This window comes from Perna viridis, chromosome 1, assembly GCF_037379345.1.
Source record: "Perna viridis isolate PV_CMFRI_1.1 ecotype Kerala chromosome 1, ASM3737934v1, whole genome shotgun sequence".
NCBI lineage: Eukaryota > Metazoa > Mollusca > Bivalvia > Mytilida > Mytilidae > Perna > Perna viridis.
The window spans coordinates 5473127-5485140 of NC_142445.1; the positions used below are offsets into that span (position 1 = coordinate 5473127).

Consider the following 12014-nt stretch of genomic DNA (forward strand, 5'->3'; position numbering starts at 1 on the left):
TTTAACAGCACAGTTTTGTTTCAGATAAAAGCTCATCGAAATTTTATTCTATTTAAAGGGGGAAAAGGTTTAACTTGCTCAGAATATTTTTATTATGACAACAAACAATATCTTCTAAGAAAGTAAAATCGTACAAATTTGATGTACACTTAGCAACAAAACAAGAATTTTAGGGTGAATATTTGCCTTCAATGCAATCCAGGGACAAAAATCATAAATGGAAAAGAAACGCACAATTAAAAGCACAAAACAACCAGAATAATATATACAAATAACAAAAAGTAAATGAGCAATTCAGACTCCACTAAAACCTGGGAGCATGGACCGACAGGGGTAGCGTCCTCTTCTTTTCAAGAAAAACCAACGGAATTACTCCTAAAAAGTCGAATACAGGGTAGACGAAAGAGAAAAAAACATGACACATTGAACAAATCGTTTCTTATTTTGCAGATGGATACACCATAGCAATCCAAGAGTTCATGATGACGACCATAAATTTATGTAGTGATGACTTTAAATCAATAGCAATATAACCTTGTTTCAGAAGCCTAATTTTGAAAAGTCTTGTGCGGAACAAAAAGTCTGCGTATTAAAAAAAGGAATGTTTATCTAATATTTGTTACATTTGGCACAAAAGTCACGGCATAAACATTGCCAATATCATTTCCACTTAGGACCACGTATTGGTGTTGAAACGATAAATTGTACTAATTATAATTTAGTACATAATTAGTAATCACTTCTTTATACCGATTTTGGGTGGTCTCAAATAGAAGGAAGATGTAATTGTCGTCATTCTGGTTATGATAGATATTGAAACTTCTCTGTGTAACAATGTATATTATTACAAATCATTTTAAAAAATGACATGAGAAGTTTTATAAATCAGCGCATAAAATTGTTAATTCTATTATTATTGTGATTTTTTGAACGGTTTGATCAACGAATTTGGAAACGAAACGTATTAAAGCAGTGGAAAAATATATAAATCTTCAGTGCGCCGGAATATTACAAAAAGCCTTCTAAGAGTATTACAAAACAATACATAGTCCCCTACCGGCTGTTTGTATCATTGACCCAAATACCAACTTAGATCAAACAGTACAAATGACAGAGGAAATAACCTTGATTTTGTATATTTAGAAAAATTCAGCCAAGCCAAATGAAATGTAAACTTGATCTGTAAATAATCAAACTTATCAAAGTAGACTCACATACCAAAAATCAGTTAAATATCTGCAAGCGTTTAGAAAAAAAAAGTAAAGAAAACTTAAATTTTGGTAAATTCAAGGGTCATTGCTCGGACAAAACTCAGCAAAGCGGAACGGAACTTAACCTTTATAACCACAGACTGCCAATATTATCATCATACAGTGATGTTTTGACCTCAATTTTGGTACTTGATAACGAAACTAGGTCAGCAAAAATACGAACAAATATCTGGCCCAGCCGTTCTCCTTCAACGGAACCACTGTGTAAAGTGTCATTAAAAGGAATTGTGACATCGAGATACTGATATTTATTGTTCCAGAAGTGACTTTCATAAGATTTGAATTTTGAAACATTCTAAAGCAAATTCAAACGAATCTTGTATCTACATTTTTTACTTAAAGTAGTTGCATAAAAAATATCTGACTTGTGTCACTCTGTGTTACTAACATACTAGCAACTTCACCAAACAGAGAGATGTTATTCTATGTAATAATTGAAAGGACAGAGATGCAGGTCTTGTTATGGACAATTTAGCATTTAAGTATATTAATAGAGAATTAGCCGCATGGTTGTCATGTATGTTGGACCTCGACTTGCGGATTGCCTGTCATCATTTTATCTGTCATTAACGTCATGAAGTTAAGATTGTTACCGGCCAAGTGCAGTCTGCCACTAACCTTGAAATTTACGTAATTATGTAATAACTGACCTAAAAAGAAAGCTGCTCTACTGTATGAAAGTATTTGTTTTCGTTTTGTTATTTGTGCTACAATTATAATGATATTTTATACTTGACTCGGCGATTTAAACTTCTGTGACAGAACATCTTACCCATTCAATGATACGGCTTTATGGTCGTCAGAACTGTTTTGCATTTCCAGTTGGATAATCTATTAAATTAATACATCCCCTTTCAAGGAAATTTACTTTTAAAAAACAGCACAGAATATGAACTGCCATCATTTTTCTTGATCATTTGAGTTGATTTTTGAAGAGTTTATGATGTTTGTTTCGGTGTTTTTACTGTTTTTCTTTGGTTGATATTTCAGTCGTCTGTTCTACTTGTGGTGTTCTTTTGTCTGTGGATCTATCACGTTTTGTGCTTCTGATGTTGCTCCTTTTTCCTCCGATATTTAAAACAAAAAAAGATAGATCCACAGACAAAAGAACACCACAAGCAGAACAGACGACTGAAATATAGATTATTATGCCTAATCAACTTGTTTTCTTTAACGGTAACTGCTATATTATTGTTACAACTTCACTATCAAAATATGAAAAGGACTGCTTTTTACAAAAAAAAACTATTCATAAAATAAATCATTAATTTAAACACATTCAATCACTCACATTTCACGACTCTTGTGATTTTTTGTATTACATGGATAGTTTTCATATCTTGGAACAAATAATTAAAGGGAAGAGTAAACAACTTCAATTTGAATATTAGGATAAAACATAGGACAATCTAGTCAACAACTGACAGCTATTGTTTTGTTATTTTTTTTTTGTATGCCTATCAGTTTTCTTTTCTTTTCTTTCTATATGTTAAGTGTAAACTCCTCAAACCTAAAGAATAATATCTAGTAATTTTGCCACTAATCAAATCACAGTGTTGAACTTTCTGAGAACAGCAACACACTTTAATTGAATCGTTAAACCTTGTCATTAACACGTGGTATTTAGTTTTCTAGGACAAGGCTGCATAAAGAGCTTTTCCATGCCTTTGATAGGAATGGAAATGAATTATAGTTCGTCTCTCTTACTGAATTGTGATCAAACTCCAAAGACAATCCATGAAATCAAACCTTATTACAGAAGTGAACGTGCTTGTCATGGCAATTACATGTTTCAAAACTTGGTACATTCAAATGACCAACTATATATTACTGTTGTACTTTTAACTTCGAACGCAGTGAGTATATTTTTTTTATCGTAAACGAATCACGAATCAGGGACGAAACAAAAATCTTCCTGGATAAAACATCAAAAATGAGAATTTTAAAAGTAATAAAATTCGAGTTGATCGCAAACGAACGCCAAACTAATATATTTTGTATCTTCCCAACTTTAGCTGATCCAAACGAAAACTGATTTCAATTGTTTTTATACAGGTTTACAAAAATTGCAGAGTAGTGGTTGAACATATGAATCGCGTTCTGAAATCATCGAGGTTTTTAGGACGAAGAGTGAAATTGTGTTATTTTGGAAGATTTCATAAGTGATATTTGAAATAGAGAAAAAAAATGTCTAATTTATACAAAAATGAAAAATCGATTCCGAATTGAAAGTCATTGCATTTGCTTTCGTTTCACTCTTTCAGCAATCAACATGACAGTCAAAGATAAGGACACCTGTCTGTATTGCCTTGCACTTTTTTGGATATTGACCAGATGGTAAGTTGGTATTTCACAATATTTGAATATAAACAAGAGTATAGCAATATAGTATTTGATTCTCTAATGTATAGTACTGCAGACGTTGAGAATTATGATGAAAACAAAGGAAGCATTTGACTAAAGATGAATTACGTCTTTTTCGTCTATAGCATATTCACTTTGTTCACCTTATTGAAATGAATATGTTAGTCCAATTCTAGATGACAAAATGAAATTAACTACAACATTTATCCAAACCAAGATAATGCGTTAAAATTACTGAAGTTTGATAAACTGTAAGCATTAGGAATAATGAATAATCAAAATGGAAGGTCCATGTAACAAAACATTATTTCAAGGTAAGACACGAAAAAGATTGAAACAACGCAGCCGTCTTACTTTGATGCAAATATCTATCGATAAATCTGTCGCTTCCATTACGGTTCATTGTTTCCTGTTAATTGCAAAACAAACAGAAAGCGTACAATTGTCACCGGGAAAAGTTGGCGACGGCATAAGTCTAAACAGTACATATTTTACTTTTTTCCATAAACAGAATATTGCTCATAATATTTTGCAGCTTTGAATGCTGTTTTTGGTCATTAATGCAGTCGCTTAAGTTCTAACGTTCTACCGAATGTCAACTGCTTCTACCCAATTGAATATATGGTTCGTGTCCCTTTTCGCTAAGCACTCTCTTGCGTAAACATTATTGCGTTCATTTTGATTTTAAAATGTCTTACCGGTACCACATTACGGTTATCGAAACCTCGGTCCATGGGATATCAATTTTTTTTATATTTTCATTTAGAATCAAGTTTCGATCAGCTGATGATAACATTAAAAGACGAGCTGTTATCAATGAAGGTCGGGCATTCGTAAGTCAGATGGTTCTTGGGGGGACTATTTTTCTTGCAATGCTTGTTTATAGTTAAAATTTTCTATTGGTAATTGTGTTGTTGTATTTGTAATAGACTTAATGAATAATTTAAGTTTTGAATAAGGCGTTATTTTTTTTTCGGTTAAGAATGTTACTGATGTTAATAACATAAATACTGTAATTTGGAAGACTCGTACAGGTCCGGGTGTCAAAAGAATAGGCCTGTAGCAGCGCTAAGCTTGTCGTAAAAAGCGACTAAATAGTGCTCAAAACCTTAGCCGGGGGCTAGTGCGCTCTGCCCACAGAGCAACTGGGTTGTGTGCCCCAGGCGGTGGAATGGGATACCCCTTGCGTGTTACATGCTGGGGTTGTCGGGCTATAATACGGAAAACCTGACCGCAAACCATAGTGGTGCACCGTGTTTGGAAAGATGCCGCGTTCCTGGCACTTTAAAAAAACCTACTGTGGTATTCTCCCGTACCATAGGGCTCCGCCACAGGAGGCTAAATTGGCCGACCCTACCCACCTCTCCCTATTTCCAGTGGCAATCAAAATTTCTCGACCCCATTATCCTTCTGTCCTATCCCATTTTTCATTTCATCATCATTTCATGTTCATTTATCATTCACTTCATGTTCATCACCTGAATATAGCTGAAATATTGCTGCTCGGGCGTTAAACTCCAACAAACAAACAAACAAACGTAATTTGCAACGGGAGTTACAGTAATGTTATGTTGTTGTTGTTTTAGAAAGGCTCTGATCTGAAGCAACAGCATATATGTTACTCGTCAATTCGTACTTGCACAAATAAATGTTTATGAAAATTCGAACTTTTCTCTATAAAAACATATTTTTGCTAGCGCTACATACATGTTTTTTTCTTTATTTAATATTTAGCTTACTATTCAAATACGTTTCCATATGATATTTACACAATTGTTTCGTTAAACACGTAATTTGAAATCGAATTAGAGGTGATTATGATCTGAGAGATCATAAAGGACTCCCAAAACCGGTCTCATCTGTGACTCCAAACAGTCTCAAAACTCAAAATTGGAATCAGCATATTGCTCTGATCCCACGATTTGGACTCAGGAAGTCATTAACAACCTTAAAACATACTTTCATTCAAATCTTAGAATTATGGAATGTTGGTGGGGAAATTCGGTCTCCATGGTAACGTGAACCTACAAATCGCCTTAAAAACTTTGACTCAGAATGTTACTTTCACCCACAAAAAAACAAGTTTCATCAAAATCGGAGCATTTTGAAATGTTGGCGTGAAAATTGGCTACAATGGCAAGGACAATTCGTACTCAGTGTGTCGTTTTTGTCCTACAAATTTAATAAAATTCGGATTATTTTTCAATTTTGGAGGGAAAATCGGATGCCATGGCAACTGGCATTATGTCTTTTTCTGTAATTTTAGCAAAATCCTGTTCAGCATGCCAAACTCTACAACTGTACCAAATATCAAATTCCTGACTGCTGGTTCCGAGATATTGCAATGTAATATATTTTGACCTATTCCACTTTTCTAGCTGCCATTTTAAAATGGTCCTCTTTTTCAAACTTTTTAAACGCTAATGGATTACTCTAGGTGGTACCGCATACGCATATGGGTTTCAAGTTTCATGAAACTCCGCGTTAGGGTTGATGAGATCTCGGTCGGACAAAAATTCAGGAACAGAACGTGACATAATAATTAAAACAACGAAACCTGCAGAAGTCGCCTCCCGTTTCCTGATCTATCTTTTGAGAAATATATCGTCAATTGAGCTGCTTATTATTAATCAAACAACTTTAAATATTTGACCGCGGTGGAACCATTTAGAAAATGGCAGCCGATACCCAGCTCATATTGCCAATTGAGCCGCAGATTATTAATTTGGAGGGTTCAAAGAACCTAGACATCAATTTTCATCTAAATCGAACAAGTTTGAATTTTCGACCGCTTTGGCGGCCACTTTGAAAATGACGGCCGAGACGCACGCGACGTTTTCAGGATTTTGTTTTCACTATTGAGCTTAATATATAGACCAAGTTTGTTCTAATTCTGATCAGCAGTTTTTCAGATATATGAGATTCAAATTTCCGGTGTAAAATATGGGCACCTTTAGTCCGGCGGCCATTTTGAAAAAATGCCGGCAGCTGAAAATTTGTTTTTAAAGTTTTGCATCCTTTGAAGAGTAGTTCTAACATCCTGAAAAGTTTTATCTCAGTTGGACTAGCCAGTTTTGAGAAAATGGGCGGACACTTCAGCAATTTTTATGACAGGAGAATTAAAATAATAATAATAAGAAAAAACACAGTAAAAACAATAAGTCACTGCCACTTCGTGGTCGGTGACTTTAGAATAATAATAATGATAATTTAAGTTTAAGTTTCGCAAAATGTTGGCAAATCACCTTCCGTACACACTATTGTCTCGAAACCTACACATTTTGATTAGGAATATTCTTTTGATAAATTTTATCCGAATCGGAGCAAAATTAAAATATTTGCGGAAAATTGATTGCCATTGTAACGGCCACTTTCGAATCTTCTTGAAATGTCAAAATTTGAACTCAGCATTTCAGTTTCGACCCTTAATACAAAACTTCATTTTAATCGGAGCATTTTGAAAACTCGACGGGAAAATTGGTAATCTGGCAACGGGCAACATATCGTTTCCGCTTTTTTTTTCTTCCTTAATCTTGTTTTGTATATCTAGCATTATCACTGCACAGAATTTCAAACTCTAGGCACTATATTTCTGAGACATCTTTTCCTACATAAAGAAAAACATCTGAAAAATCAAACAAAAAGTGGCCACTTTTTGTCAACACAAAACATATCGAATTACTTTTTGCATAATATTCTAGAGCTCATCAAACTCTACCACTACATCATTTTTTAAGTTCCCGGCTGCCTAGGTTTCCGAGATAGCGCAATGTCCTTTAATTATGACATATCCCCGTTTTCTGCCAAAGCGACCCTCCTTTCAAACTTTTTTTGCGGCGTGCACATCTATAGAGTGAGGCCAAACTTCTCAGCAAGTTTCGTTTTAATCCCTCGATTAAGTTCCGAGAAAACGCGCGGACAAGATCACCGGTAAAAATGATAATAATTTAAATTTACGTTTCCAAGAAACGCGCCTCTTGCTTTCTAATATGTCTTTTGAGAATCTTATTGTCAATTAATCTGTTTATTATTATTCAAAGCAGCGTAAGGAACCTGGATACCAAATTCATTATTCCTACATAAAGAAAAAAACATCTGAGAGAACACAAAAAAACGGCGAATTCTTCCGCTTTTTTTTGTGACCATGGCAAAAATTTTGATTCACTTTTGTTTGCATAATATTGTAGAGCCCATCAAACTCTACCATATCATCAATTTTCAAGTTCCTGGCCACCTAGATTTCCGAGATATAGCAATGTCCTATATTATGACCTATCCTCTTTTTCCGCCAAAGCGCCCCTCCTTTCAACTTTTTTGTGGCATGCATATCTGTGGTGTTAGGCACAACTTCTTGGAAAGTTTCGTTCCTTTCCCTTCGTTAGCTTCCGAGAAAACGTTCGAACAAATTAAAACGTTCAAAAACAATAAATCCCCGACACATCGTGTTCGGGGACTTAATTAATAACAAGTTTTAAGTTGTGCTTGCAGGCAAGTCACAAATAAGTCCCCTTACGTTTCCCAAATGATCACAGAACCAAAAAAATAAATTCAGTATAAAATTTTAAGCCTGTATACCAAGTTTAATAAAATTTGGATGAAAAATCCACTGTTTCCTGTGGGGAACCTTATTTTAGACGGCGGCCATTTTGAAAGGCAGTCTACATTATTCTAAAATATGAAACTTATTCACACTTAGATGGGTTTATATATCCTTTAAGTTTGGTGAAGATATCTCAAGCCATTTTTCCTACATAAAGGAAAAGCATCTGAAAAATCACAAAAATCAACCAAATTTCTCATTTTTGTCGTTACCATGGTAACACATGAAATATCAGTTCATTTTTTTAGATACTATTATAGAGATTATCAAACTCTATCACAACACCAACTTTCCAATATAGCTAATTAGATTTACGAGATATCACAATGTCCTATATTATGACCTATACCCTTTTTCGACCGATACTCCTTTCAATTTTTGTGTGCAATGAACATCTTTGGATAAACATTCCAAAAATATTAAATTTAGCATACAATTTTAAACCTAAATATTAAGTTCAATAAAATGACATTTACACAATTTTCCAACGGGGTACCTTACTTTGGATGGCGGCAATTTTAAATCGGTGGCAATCTTAAATAATCACATTTAGATTTATATAACTCTTAAGTTTGGTGATGATATCTCAAGTCATTTTTCCTACATAAAGAAAAACATCTGAAATGGCCTTTTTTGTTACCATGCCAATACAAAACATATCGATTCATTTATTTTTGCAAATTATTAAAGAGCTCATCAAACTCTACCACCACACAATGTTCAAGTTCCTGGCCACCTTGGTTTCCGAGATATCGCAATGTCCTAAATTATGACCTATCCCCGTTTCTGCCAAAGCGCCTTCCTTCTTTTGCGGGGTAAGACCAAACTTCTCAGGAAGTTTTGTTCCTATCCCTCTATTAGTTTCGGAGAAAACGCGCGGATACGTTCACCGGTCATATAATGATAATAATAGTAAACAAAAGAAATGGTGCAAAAACTATAGGACCCCAAGACTTCGTGTTCGGGGACTTAATAATAATAATTAAAAGAAACACAGTAAAAAACGGAGCAAAAAAAAATAAGTCGAAAAACTTTGTGTTGGCAACTTATTTATAATACAGAAAAAACCGTGCAAAAACAATAAATCCCCAACGCTTTGTGTTCGGGAACTTAATAATACTGATAATAATAATAAACGGAGTAAAAACAATAATAATAATAATAATAATAATAATAATAATGATATGAAGAAGAAGAAGAAGAAGAAACAATAGAGATCTCAAACTTCGTTTTTGGAGCTCTAATTAAACAAATATTCACTTCATATTTGAGGGATGATCATATGTCATTAGTTTGAAGAACAACCATAAGGTACAGTAGTGTTTATAGGTCAATTAGATTGACTACACATTTATCAAGTATTATAACTTTTTTCAGACCGGCAGCAATACCTATCTATTGTTTCTTGGCATTGTCATACATATATACATGGTATATATAACATTCAATACACTAAAAAAGGAGACATAAGGAAATTATTGATGTTTTGTTTCTGTAAATTGTCTTATTCAACACGTTTCTGGATATGATGTTTTGTTATGCAAACGAAATAATTTTATGTCATAAATATTTCTATACATGAACAAGTTCATTTGAAAAACAAAAACATCATATATGCATTACATTCGCCTCTAATTTCTTAATTCTTTAAACTATCTATATGACATAAAATAAATTAAAGATTTGGGACAATTAATATTAGATAATGTTTCAAATATCATCAATATTGCTAACATAGAATTATACTTGCAAATCATGTCGTGTTCACTGACTTGTGCATGTGCAGTGCACACAAAAGGCTCCTTGATATGTACCAAATTAAGTAAGCGATGCTGAGTTCAGCTAACATTGATTAATAAATTGGGGCATTTTGAAGCTTAATATATGAGGAAAGTCAACAATAAGGACATTAACTATAATGGTAAAGTATGAAAGTCAATATAATGATTTGTGTCAGTCGAAAAGTAACGCGAATTAGGAACACATCCAATTGAAAGAAGTCGATGTCTTTTTAGAAAACTACATAATTGAATGCAGATTATTACAATTATGTAGCACAAACTGGTCATTATTTTGTTCTGTTTGTTCAAGATTAATTTGGGGAGATGCAATATTAGTTCAGTAGCTGATAAAGTGGTGTGTGAAAGCTTTTCATTAGGTAAAAAGCATAGCTGAGGGTTTGTACGAAAGGTCAAGTGAAATAATTCTTAAATTGATGTTGTACTCGACACTCACTAATGTAGTTTCCGTGCATTTAATAAAATAAAAACCAGTAAGAGCTGAAAAATATGTCAATGAACTTTATGGGTGCACATTAGATGCAAAATATATTTTATAACACATTAATAGGTATCCTTAATAAGAAATAAAAATCATTGTGTAAATTCAGCATCAATATGCATCTTTTTAATGAATCTTATAATTTCTTCGTTTTTACAGGAAGACACGTACATGACATTCGGAAACAAATTGTGTTTAACAGTTGTTGTCAGGACCATTCGCCTGTAGAAGTATACTGTTTATATGCTAATTGACATCAAAACATGGAAGTTGTGTTAAGAAACAAAACTGCATACTAATTTGTTTTGCTAAAACAAGGAAATAACTTTTTCTTCTAACAAAGCTAAAATTTAGCTGGAATGTCTTGCCGCTCGCAGACCATGGCATGTATATCCTCCGGGGCCACTTGATGTCACACCCGTTATTTTGTAAGTGTAAGTGGGGAGTTCTTTCAAATTCTATGGTAATTAGTTTTTTTTTCATATTTTCATGTTTTGGCAATATCTTTGGACTTTGTTATCTGTAAATTGTTCTTCCGAATTCATGTTTTTTTTCAACTTTTTAAGTTTTCCAGAGTACAGCATGAATTATGTATCAGTGAAATTATCCTACAATAATGCACATTTTACATTTTATAGAGTTTGGTTTGTTTTGCAGTATCTGAAAAGACTGTATTCCAGTTGAAGATTGAATATAATCTCACAAAAATGACAATTACACTATTCAAAGGATTGATTTTCAGACGAATTTATCAAAATTATGATTCAATCATTGAAAGTGACATTTCAATCCATTCACCGTAACTTAATATCATTCTTCACAGGATACGTTATGTCGGATATTTTGCGGGGCAACAATTTTGCGATTTTCAGGCAAAAAGGTACACGGAAAAGTCTTGCGTTTCTTATTTTGGCGGATACTTAAAGTTGTACGAAGTACCTGAGCCTAGAGTAAATATTTAACGGGCTATAGGCATTTCAAATACAATACTTACACGAAACTAAAACTAAAACTATAGCCGTAAATATTAAAACAACGAAAGAACAAGACACATGCAATGCAAAGAAATTTAAAAAATATATACATTTGCATTTCCACACTTTCTAATACAAACGACATTATGTACAAATTTTTGAATGCCCTTCAAACAGCTGCAATATAACCACTGCAATTTTTTTTTACATTTCAGAGACACAGCTTAATCTATAAATATTTCAACTGGGGTTACTGTCTTTGTCATAAATGTAACTGCATGAAAGGTAATTGTTACACATATGTTCTAAGTTTCAATACTGAATTTTTACAACTAAAGTATAAAAAGAAAAATTTAAACAACATCAACAAACGAACAACAAACACTTTATTTATCCTCAGACATCGAGGTGTACAAGAGGTCAATCAGTTTTTACATACATTTTATAAATAGAACAAAGGCAAGATAAGACGACATAATAGTACTTGGTAGTTAATGAATGCATGTGTGTATATCGCAAGCTTAT

The 12014-nt window shown here is 33.3% G+C and overlaps 1 long non-coding RNA gene across 1 annotated transcript; it reads left to right on the top strand.

The window, feature by feature from the left end:
* Positions 1–3371: 3371 nt before the first annotated feature.
* On the top strand, positions 3372–11806 carry LOC148626983 (uncharacterized). The gene is made up of 3 exons (XR_015919300.1): positions 3372–3608; positions 10675–10943; positions 11705–11806. It is a non-coding gene; the product is annotated as an uncharacterized LOC148626983 (long non-coding RNA).
* The last annotated feature ends 208 nt before the right edge of the window (positions 11807–12014 follow it).